This window comes from Lipotes vexillifer, unplaced genomic scaffold (assembly GCF_000442215.2).
Source record: "Lipotes vexillifer unplaced genomic scaffold, Lipotes_vexillifer_v1.1 scaffold412, whole genome shotgun sequence".
Taxonomy (NCBI): Eukaryota; Metazoa; Chordata; class Mammalia; order Artiodactyla; family Lipotidae; genus Lipotes; species Lipotes vexillifer.
In genome coordinates, this window is record NW_006798464.1 from 598044 (window position 1) to 607076 (window position 9033).

Sequence of the window (9033 nt, forward strand, 5' to 3'; positions counted from 1 at the left end):
TGCCCTACAATTCCCTGGACCTCTCCTCCCACATAGCAAGAGACAAATTTATTAGGAACCCCCTGTCCAAATTGAAACACTGTACTATTTTGGAAAGCATGTACCTCAGTTGTAACAAAAGCTGATTTTTTTTTAAAATCTCCCCTTCCACTGTTGTAAATTCCCAGGAAGACTGACCTTGTGTCTCACTGGATGCTCTGCTCCAGGCCCTGGCTGGAGCTTGGTAATAACAACCAGCACTTATTAGATGTCAGGTTCTGGCATCTAATTAATTAATCCTCGCATTGACCCCTAGGATAGAGGTACTATTATTATCCCCTTTTACTGATGAGGAAACTGAGGCACGGAGAGGTAAAGTAGGGCACTTAAAGCCTGACAGCAGGTAAGTGGTAGAGCTTCCCCAAGATTTGAACCCAGGGAGACCTGCTCTAGGGGCAAGGATTTCAATAACTGCGTTACACAGTAAACACCCACTCACCCTGAAAGCTGAGGACCCCAGCTCCAAGGTTATGTGCCAGACATGGGCTGGTGCTGGAGATTGAGGCTGGTGCAGACTCTGCATCACTGCTGCTGACTAAGGGACTCTTCGGTCACGGCCTGCTCCTCCAGGGTCCCTCTAGTGAGCTTACTTCCTGGTGACCGTTTTCTGTCGTGTTTGCCAAGCCCAGCTTCAGCAGTTTCTGCCTCAGAGAGAAAATATCACTGTTCTACCTCTATCAAAAGCTACCACTGCCAAATGAAACAGGCTAAACATTTTAGGGTACCATCTGCTTTAATCCTCTCAATAACCCCTTTGGTACTATTGATACGTAGGTACTATTATTATTCCATTTTACAGAGGAAAAAGGAAAAAATCTCCAGTAACAAGTATGAGGTTGACTCACTTATCCAAAAATTACACAGTGAGCGCACGGCCAAGCACTGTATGATTCCAAACCCACCAGGCATTTCTGCAAGCCCACTAAACACCCCATGTGAGAAAGGGAGTCTGAGAAGACAGAAAGCCAACCCTGATCCTGGGTTTGCTACTGGCTCACACCAGAGTGACTGGCGTAAGATCCCAGGTCATGCTAATAGCTGCCCCAATGTTTGTCAGAAGGCAACATGAGTTTATTTTTATTATTTTTTTTAACATTTTATATTTGTATCTGAGTGATACAGGTCTTTTTTTTTAACTTTTTCTTTTATATTGGAGTATAGTTGACCAACAATGTTGTGATAGTTTCAGGCGTACAGCAAAGTGATTCAGTTATGCATATACATATATCTATTCTTATTCCAATTCTTTTCCCATTTACGTTGTTACATAATATTCAGCAGAGTTCCCTGTGCTATACAGTAGGTCCTTGTTGGTTATCCATTTTAAATATAGCAGTGTGTACAACATGTGAGTTTATTAATATTTTTCATGAGTCTTCCTCCTTTGTGCTTGACCAGTGGGACCCCCAAGGGAGTAGAACAAGAGGAACAGGATGAAGAAGGGGGGAGGGGTCTTTTAACCAAATATTATTTACCACGCAGTTCATAAGCCTCCTTATCTGTAAAATGGGGACATTATAGCACCAGCACCATGGAGTTGCTGCAAGGGTCAAATGAGCTCTACGTGTAAAGCATTGAGAACAGCGCCCGGCCCAGAGTAATCGCTCACAAAGTGTAAAGTGTGATTATTCTTATGTCAGCACCTCCATAAAAGCTGTGCCAGCACTATGAGCACCTCCAGGGCATTTGTCCCTGAAATAACCACACCTGCGCTACCGGCCTTCAGAAAGCAGAAGGCAACCATCTCTTCTGAGCTGTTTCTAGCAAAAACACATGGGAAGGGGAGGGCTTGTTTGGGGTCAGCTCCTGCCGTGCCAGGTCTCCATCTACCACCTGTGGGATCAAGTTGGCATGTGTGTAAAACTGGGGATGAGAGGTGTGGGCTATTTTCAAAATGTGCTTCATATTTCAGAGGGGTAACTGTTGATGTCAAACCTGTGTAGTTTAAGGGAAAAAGGGAATTAATGGAAATGCAAATCATTGGTCTTGTGGATGAGAAGCTTCCTGACCAGAGGAGACCGTGCCCCGTCCATTTGTGTGTCCCTAGCATGGAACCTGGCACATAGAGGTGGACGTTTATTGTCTCCCTCCACCCCACCACACCCCCGGCCAACATCAATAGTCCCTTCCTGACTCCTGGCCAGGGCTGAGGAGCTGACTCAGTCCCCACAGCCAGGGACTGGGCTTATTAATGAAGCCAAGCCAAGCAGGCATTCCACCAAAAAGTGAACAGTATTTTCTTACCATCAAATAGCCCATCAATGTTGAAATTTCCAGTGGCAAGAGCCCCTTTTTGCTTTAGCTCATTTGGGTTGATTTCCTGTTGCTTGTGATGGAAAGAACTCATGGATTAAGTACTCATTAAATATTTGCTGAATAAATGATCGAGCTTTTCTTTTTTTATCTCTTTAGCTAAATTTCACCGAAGTAAATTTCACCAAGATAAGACCAGGCCATACAAAAGATTCTCCACAACAATTTATGATACTGGAGATATCTCTGATACAGAGAAGTATTTAAAAAGAAAACTTGATTTATTTCTACCATAAATTGAAAACTATCACATCATAAATATAATGTTAATATATACAGCTATAGAATACCTAATTTATATATTAAATATACATTGAATGTATAATTCAACATATAAAATTTAAAAATAACAGACACCAGCAAGAAATTCAGCCAGTTTACAAAAATCCACACCTGAAAATAAGTTCCTCCCTCAGAAGAATGGAACATTATGAACACTATATAGTAAGGAGACACTCAGTTAACGTATCTTAGTTTAAGATAAAGATGAGGTTTTTGGCATTCCCTGGTGGCGCAGTGGTTGAGAGTCTGTCTGCCGATACAGGGGACACGGGTTCGTGCCCTGGTCTGAGAAGATCCCACATGCCGCGGAGCGGCTGGGCCCGTGAGACATGGCTGCGGAGCCTGCGCGCCCGGAGCCTGTGCTCTGCAACAGAAAAAGATGAGGTTCTTGGTCAATAAGACAATTTCATTCTTAAAACGTTGATGTTAATCAGCCCCAAGCCATCTCAGTCCACATGTGCATGCCACAAGAAAGGCAACTGAACTGGCTTCTCTGATATACATTTGCATACTTGTACATACTTCACATACTAAACAAATGCCAACTTCTGGAAGTGACATTTCTACAAATCACTGAAAAAAAAAGTCCCCACAAGGATCCATCCTGGGAGCCATGGCATCAGTGCAGTGTGTCCTTCCAGACAGAGAAGGGCAGAACCTTCAGTTCCTGAAGGATTGAAATATCCACGGGCTCCAAGCCCTGGCCAGGGCCCTGTGGCCTGTTTTGCCAGCTGCAAAATTGCGAATCCCATGTCCTAATTTATTAGATCCCGGCCAGGCCCAGCTTGGCGAGCAGTGCCCCCTGTGGGATGAGCACAGCACCACCCACGGAGCCTTGACCTGCAGTGACTACTCCACCTAACCGCCAGAGATGGTAAATGGGTTTCTTGCCATTTGTTTGTCACTAGAGATTTTAAGCTCAAAATATAGGCTGTGGGATTAAAAAAAAATGCATATTTCTCTCTTGCAGAGACATTTCCTTAAGTTGCGCTAAAGTCTAAGCACCTAGAACTTTTGTGGAGATTGTCTTGCTCTCCTGTTAAAAGGGGACAGACCCCATCCCATCCCAGGTACAAAAAAAGGTTTAAGTCATTCATTCATTGGGGGATAAATGAGAGCAAGACTCTCTGAGATCAGGTGTTTACATGTAGGGGAACATCCCAGGTATCCTGCTTCTGGAAGAAAATGGTCATCTTGCCTTGGCATTTAATTGTCAGGGTTTCGAGACAAGGTTCTGTCTGTTGTCCTTCAGGGGAAATTGTAATGTCTGGTAATCGTAATGTGCCATTCAGTTTAGATTGGTCTGGTTATTTATTTATTTAGTCCCTCCCTGCTTTGGTCCAGAAACACTTTCAGGTAGTAGAGGTTAGTTTCAATCACATAATCATTACCGTCGGAGCATAAAGCCGGGAAGCAGCTCAGGTTGGCATCTGGTGGGGTCAGTGGCCATGGGGGGGATCCTGCCAGGAGGCTCACAAAGCCCTGCCATGCCCAAGGTCCCACTCCCCAGCAAACCAGCTGTGCTCCGCTGGCCACAACTGGCTGGACTCAGGCAGGTACCTGAGTCAAGGTAGCTGTGGACCAACCAGGTCTGAAAGAGACTAAACGTCGATGAGGTGACGCTTAGCCCGTGGGGGTGATCCAAACCAGATGGTGACTAAGCATTCTGATTGCATCCTCTTTCAGGAAGGGTGCAGGGGCCATGAACACTCTCATCTGAGAACACAAGATGCCCAAGGTCACCAGAGCTACTGCTGCACCCACATGGTGATGAGCCTGGGAGGCCATCCCAGCCTGGGAAGCTCAGGCAGCTCTCCCCATGACGTTGGAGTGCCACACTGATGCAAAGTTGAAGGCGTGGCTGTGATTGTAGCAGGATGGTCGCTTTGCTAGAGGCCCAGTTCTGGAAGTCATTCTGGAGGCCCAGCTGAGAGCCCACCCCCCAGTCCTTCCAAAGATCTGTGAGCACCTAATTCCCTATACTAAGTGCCTTTTGTATTAAAATATCTGGAAAGGTCTCTGTTTCCTGAAACTGAACCTGACTGATGCCAGGACCCTCCTCTGGGCTCCCAGCACACCCTGTGGTGTGGATCACATGGCCATGGTGGCTTAGCTTCCCCCCGCCCTCACCCACACACCTACCCAGCTGTGAGCCCGCTGAGAGCCGTGTCTGTATCCCCAGCACCCAGCACAGAGCCTGCAGGAAGGAGGTGCCCAATCCATATATGTTGCGCGAACCAATGAATCTCCCCAGTGAGAACAAATTCTTTTTCACCTTCATACCCGTATCATTCAGAGAAGGAACTAGGAAACACTCTGGTTATTTCAAGCAAAATGAGATGTGGTACAGAACTTCACCAGCAAGAATAAAGATGGCTGGAAGGGCTGGCATAGTGGGTGTTAGAACGTGACTTGCTTCAAGGTCACGCCACTGCAGCTGGGATCTGGAGCCAGATTCTAGAGGACAGGAGGCCACTGTTGCCACGGCTACCACCGTTGCTGCCACCACAATGCAAATTCAGTGGCTAGAGAGTGACACACCGAGTTGGGCTGCGACAACAGTCTTGTCCGCCAGAGCTGGTCTGTGCCAGGGCCACAGGAAGACGGCCCCTGCCTCTCTTTGGCCTCTCAAATCTCTCATGAGTGTATCTCACAGGCAGAATATAAATCACACCCAGAACCATAGCTGCAAGGGCATCTGGGAAATGCACACTGGCTCCCAGCACTGAGGGCAGGGGTTGTTTCTTCATTACCCTGGGCCTGGCTCATGCTCAGAGGACAACAAGCGCTCCATCCATGTTTCTGGCCAAGTTCTCCGCCAATTTCTGTGGGTTCCCAAGAATGGGGATCTAGGAGAGGGACTTCCGGGCTACCCTTAAAAACTGCCAGCAAATGACCAGCACTCCCTGACCCCCTACTCACAGGAAGGGAGAGGCCTCAGGGAAGAGCGGCTGAATGCCTGGGCCTGGGGCCTGAGGCACCTCAGCTCAGGGACCGGCAGCATCTTGGAAAGCAGAGGACACAAGCTAGCAGGAGGGCAGGCCTGGACCAGGCAAACAGAGGAACCCTGGGGACCTTGCTGAGGAAGCCTGCTGGCTCCAGACAAGGGGGATGCCCAGTGTGAGGGCCCTGGGCAAGGTGTGTAACCCCAGGAATCCACAGCAAGAGAAGACAGGGATCAGCTGCCCCTCCTTGGGTTTGCAGGGAGACTCAGTGACTCCCAGCTGGAAGCAAAGGCTGCTGAAGTGTGACTGGGCTCCGAGAGACAGGACCCCAGGGGAAAACTGTGCCCCCACTGCAAGGGTCAGAGAGCAAAGGTGGCTGCTCTGACCCACTGGCACGGGGCTCCTCACGCCTCAGCTGTCGAGGTGGGTGGGATTTGGCTGTTCTGATTCGGCACCTCCGAACCAGAGTGGGTCGGTGTGTGTCTGGTTCCTTCAGCAACTCACGCCTGGCAGAGAGCAGACTCTGGCCACCCAGTCTAGGTGCCCTAGCCTCCTGCCAGTCCTGGGTCTGATGGGCTAGAAGGTGTCCTCGGGGTGGGGGAGGCCACGATGAGGCCAGCCCTCCAGATTGGAAGCTAAGCCCCAGCAGGGCGGGGTGGGAAGGGGAGGGCATCGTGGAAGCTGCTGACACACTCCAGCCCCAGGGTCACCTGTGCCTCTCCCGGGGTTCAGCTTGGGAGGACAGAAGGGCAGGGGAGGCCGGGCCCACCAAGAGGCAGGCACGCCCCCAGGACCAGATGGGAGCAACAAACACTGGCTCTTGGTCCTCTCCGTGACTCCCCTCCACCCTGGAAGTCCTGAGGGGAGCTCCAAAGGCTCTTTGCCTTCCCCAGAATGCAAGAAACTGACACCATCGATGACCACCTCCAGGGGGCGAGGACACAGGGAGACTTTTCACTTCAATCCTGCAGTAGCTTTTGAATTTGAAATGGTGGACTTGTTATTGGTCAAAAATCACACATTACACTAAACTTTACAAAGAAAAAGAAGTCATTTTTCTCCCTCCATACGTTATCTACTTCCATGTTTAACACACATTCACCTTGACCGCAGGGGACAGTCAAATCGCTATGGTTCCTCAGGCAGGACCCTCGGTGTTACTGCTCTCCACCCAGCCCGTGCACACACCCTGCCGCCCACAGGTGGTCTGTAAAGAGCTGCAGGCACCACCTTGGCCACAGGGACAGATCTAAAGGTGGCAGGTGAGCCAAAGGGGCCCCATCAGGCTCTTTGCCTGGGATTTTTTTAAACGGTAGCTAGAAGAGAGGGTCAGGTCTCAAATCTTCTGCAGCCACGCACCTGTGGTGTGTCGAAAGCTGGTCTGACCCGCGGGGAGAGGAGATGAGAGCCGGACGAGACCCCAGTGACGTCAGGTTTCTGTCATCCCTTCCCTTTCTGCAGTTCAGCTGTGTGAGCCAAAAAATTCCCCCTTTGTCTGCCAAAACTCGTTTGAATCAGGTTTCTGGTGCTTGAAGCCAGAAGAATCCTAAGTGACTGGGCTTCCCCTTTGTAAAATAAAGGGGCTAGACAGGCTAGTCTCTGGGGTTCCTGGTGGCTTTGGTATCCGGGGTCCCTGTGCCTTGGAGTGAGCCGGGGTCTGGCCTGGATGTGACATAGACCATTCCCCTCCATGTCAGGCAGAATGGTTCATTCTTGGGACACTGCATTCAGGAGGATGGGCCAAATGAAGAAAAGGCATTTGGCCACCTTCTCTGGCCCTACCCTGCCATTACCTACCCTGCTGCTGGGCCAGCCAGCTTAGGGGAAGTGGACACACAACCAAAGCCTCTCCGAACAGGGAATCAGCGCATGTTACTGCAGATAAACCTCACAAGCCATGGCTTTCCCCTTCTAGAGATGAGGACACTGAGGCCCAGGGAGATCCAGCATAATTTGCTTGAGGTCACATAGCTTAGACAGGTAGAGTCAGGATTCAAACTCATTATTTTCATAGACCTCTACTTGGCATTGCCACAGGCCTTCCAGGTCCTCTAGCCAGACCCACCTGGGAGGGAAGAGAAAATCCACTCTTTTCCAGGGGCTTGGCCCCCAGGGGCCCCGAAGCAGCACTGACTCCACAGATGTCAACAGGAAGGGTCAAGGTGAGAGGCCTGAGCCAGTGTAGGTCATGTCCAGCACTACGTGGCCTCAGCAGGGGACCTCTGAGAACTGCCATCGCTCATCTGTAAAATGCGGAGAAAATGCCTCCTTTTGCCTCCCTCACAATCAGGTGAGCCCTCAGGTGTGGAAGCCTCAGGACACTGTTCAGCTCCCTGCCTTCATCAGAGTTCTGTGTGCCTTGTGGGGAGAGCTGTGGCCTCCCACATCCCTGGGCCACAGCCCATGCCAAGGGCCACCTTCTGGGACCAGCTGGGCTGCTTCCACTTTATCTCTGCATGGGGGACCAGGGCGGCAAATGGAGTTAACAGGGGAGGTGGAAGCTCAACCGCTCCCCCAACCCCTGCCATTTTTTTTTTTTAAGCAACTAATATTTTTTTCTGCTTACCACCTGCCTACACCGAAACCCCCCTGCAGACTAATCATAGAAATTTTAGAAAATATATCTTAATCAATATACAGTCGACACTCATTATTCATGGATTCTGTATTTGTGAGTTCACCTATTCTCTAAAATTTATTTGTAACCCCAAAACCAATACACGCTGGGATTTGCACAGTCATTCTCCAACGCGGGCAGAGCCGGGAAAATTTTGAGTGGTGGAGCGCTGGCGTTTCCAGCTGAGGTCCAGCAAGGCAGCATTCTGCCTTTTTGTTTCAGCTCTCAGATGCCAGACAAGTGTCCTTTTGGCAGTTTACGCAGGGCCACTTTTTTTTTTTTTTCACATCTATACGCTTTTTGTGGTGATTTCGCTCTTTGAAATGACCCCCAAGCCTAGTGGTGAATGAAGTGCTGTCTGGTGTTCCCAAGTGGGAACAGGATAAGATGGGCCTTAAGGAGAAAATACGGCCATTCAATTAGCTTTGTTCAGGCATGTGTTATAATGCTGTTGACCCTAAGTGCAACATTAATGAACCAACAATGTATATTAAATAAAATGTCTTTAGGTAGAAACATCCCCCAAACAAGGTTATACAGCTACCTGTTGATCCACTGAGAAAAATGCGGTGACCTGAGGCTGGCAGGAACCCAACCCCGTGTTGCCCTAGGAGCGCTGGTTCAGCCTTCGCGTCTTCCCCATTTTCGCAGGACTTTACAGAGCGTGACTACTGAATAATGAGAATCACCTGTTCACTAATCTAGAGGGAGGGCGTGATATTCAGTTCAATGAAGACTGAAGGTTGCACAGTACTGAGTATAGGATGATCCCATACTGTAAAAAGTAAAATAAATAAAGCAAAGTTAAAACAAACAAACAAGAAGTCCTTCCCCTGT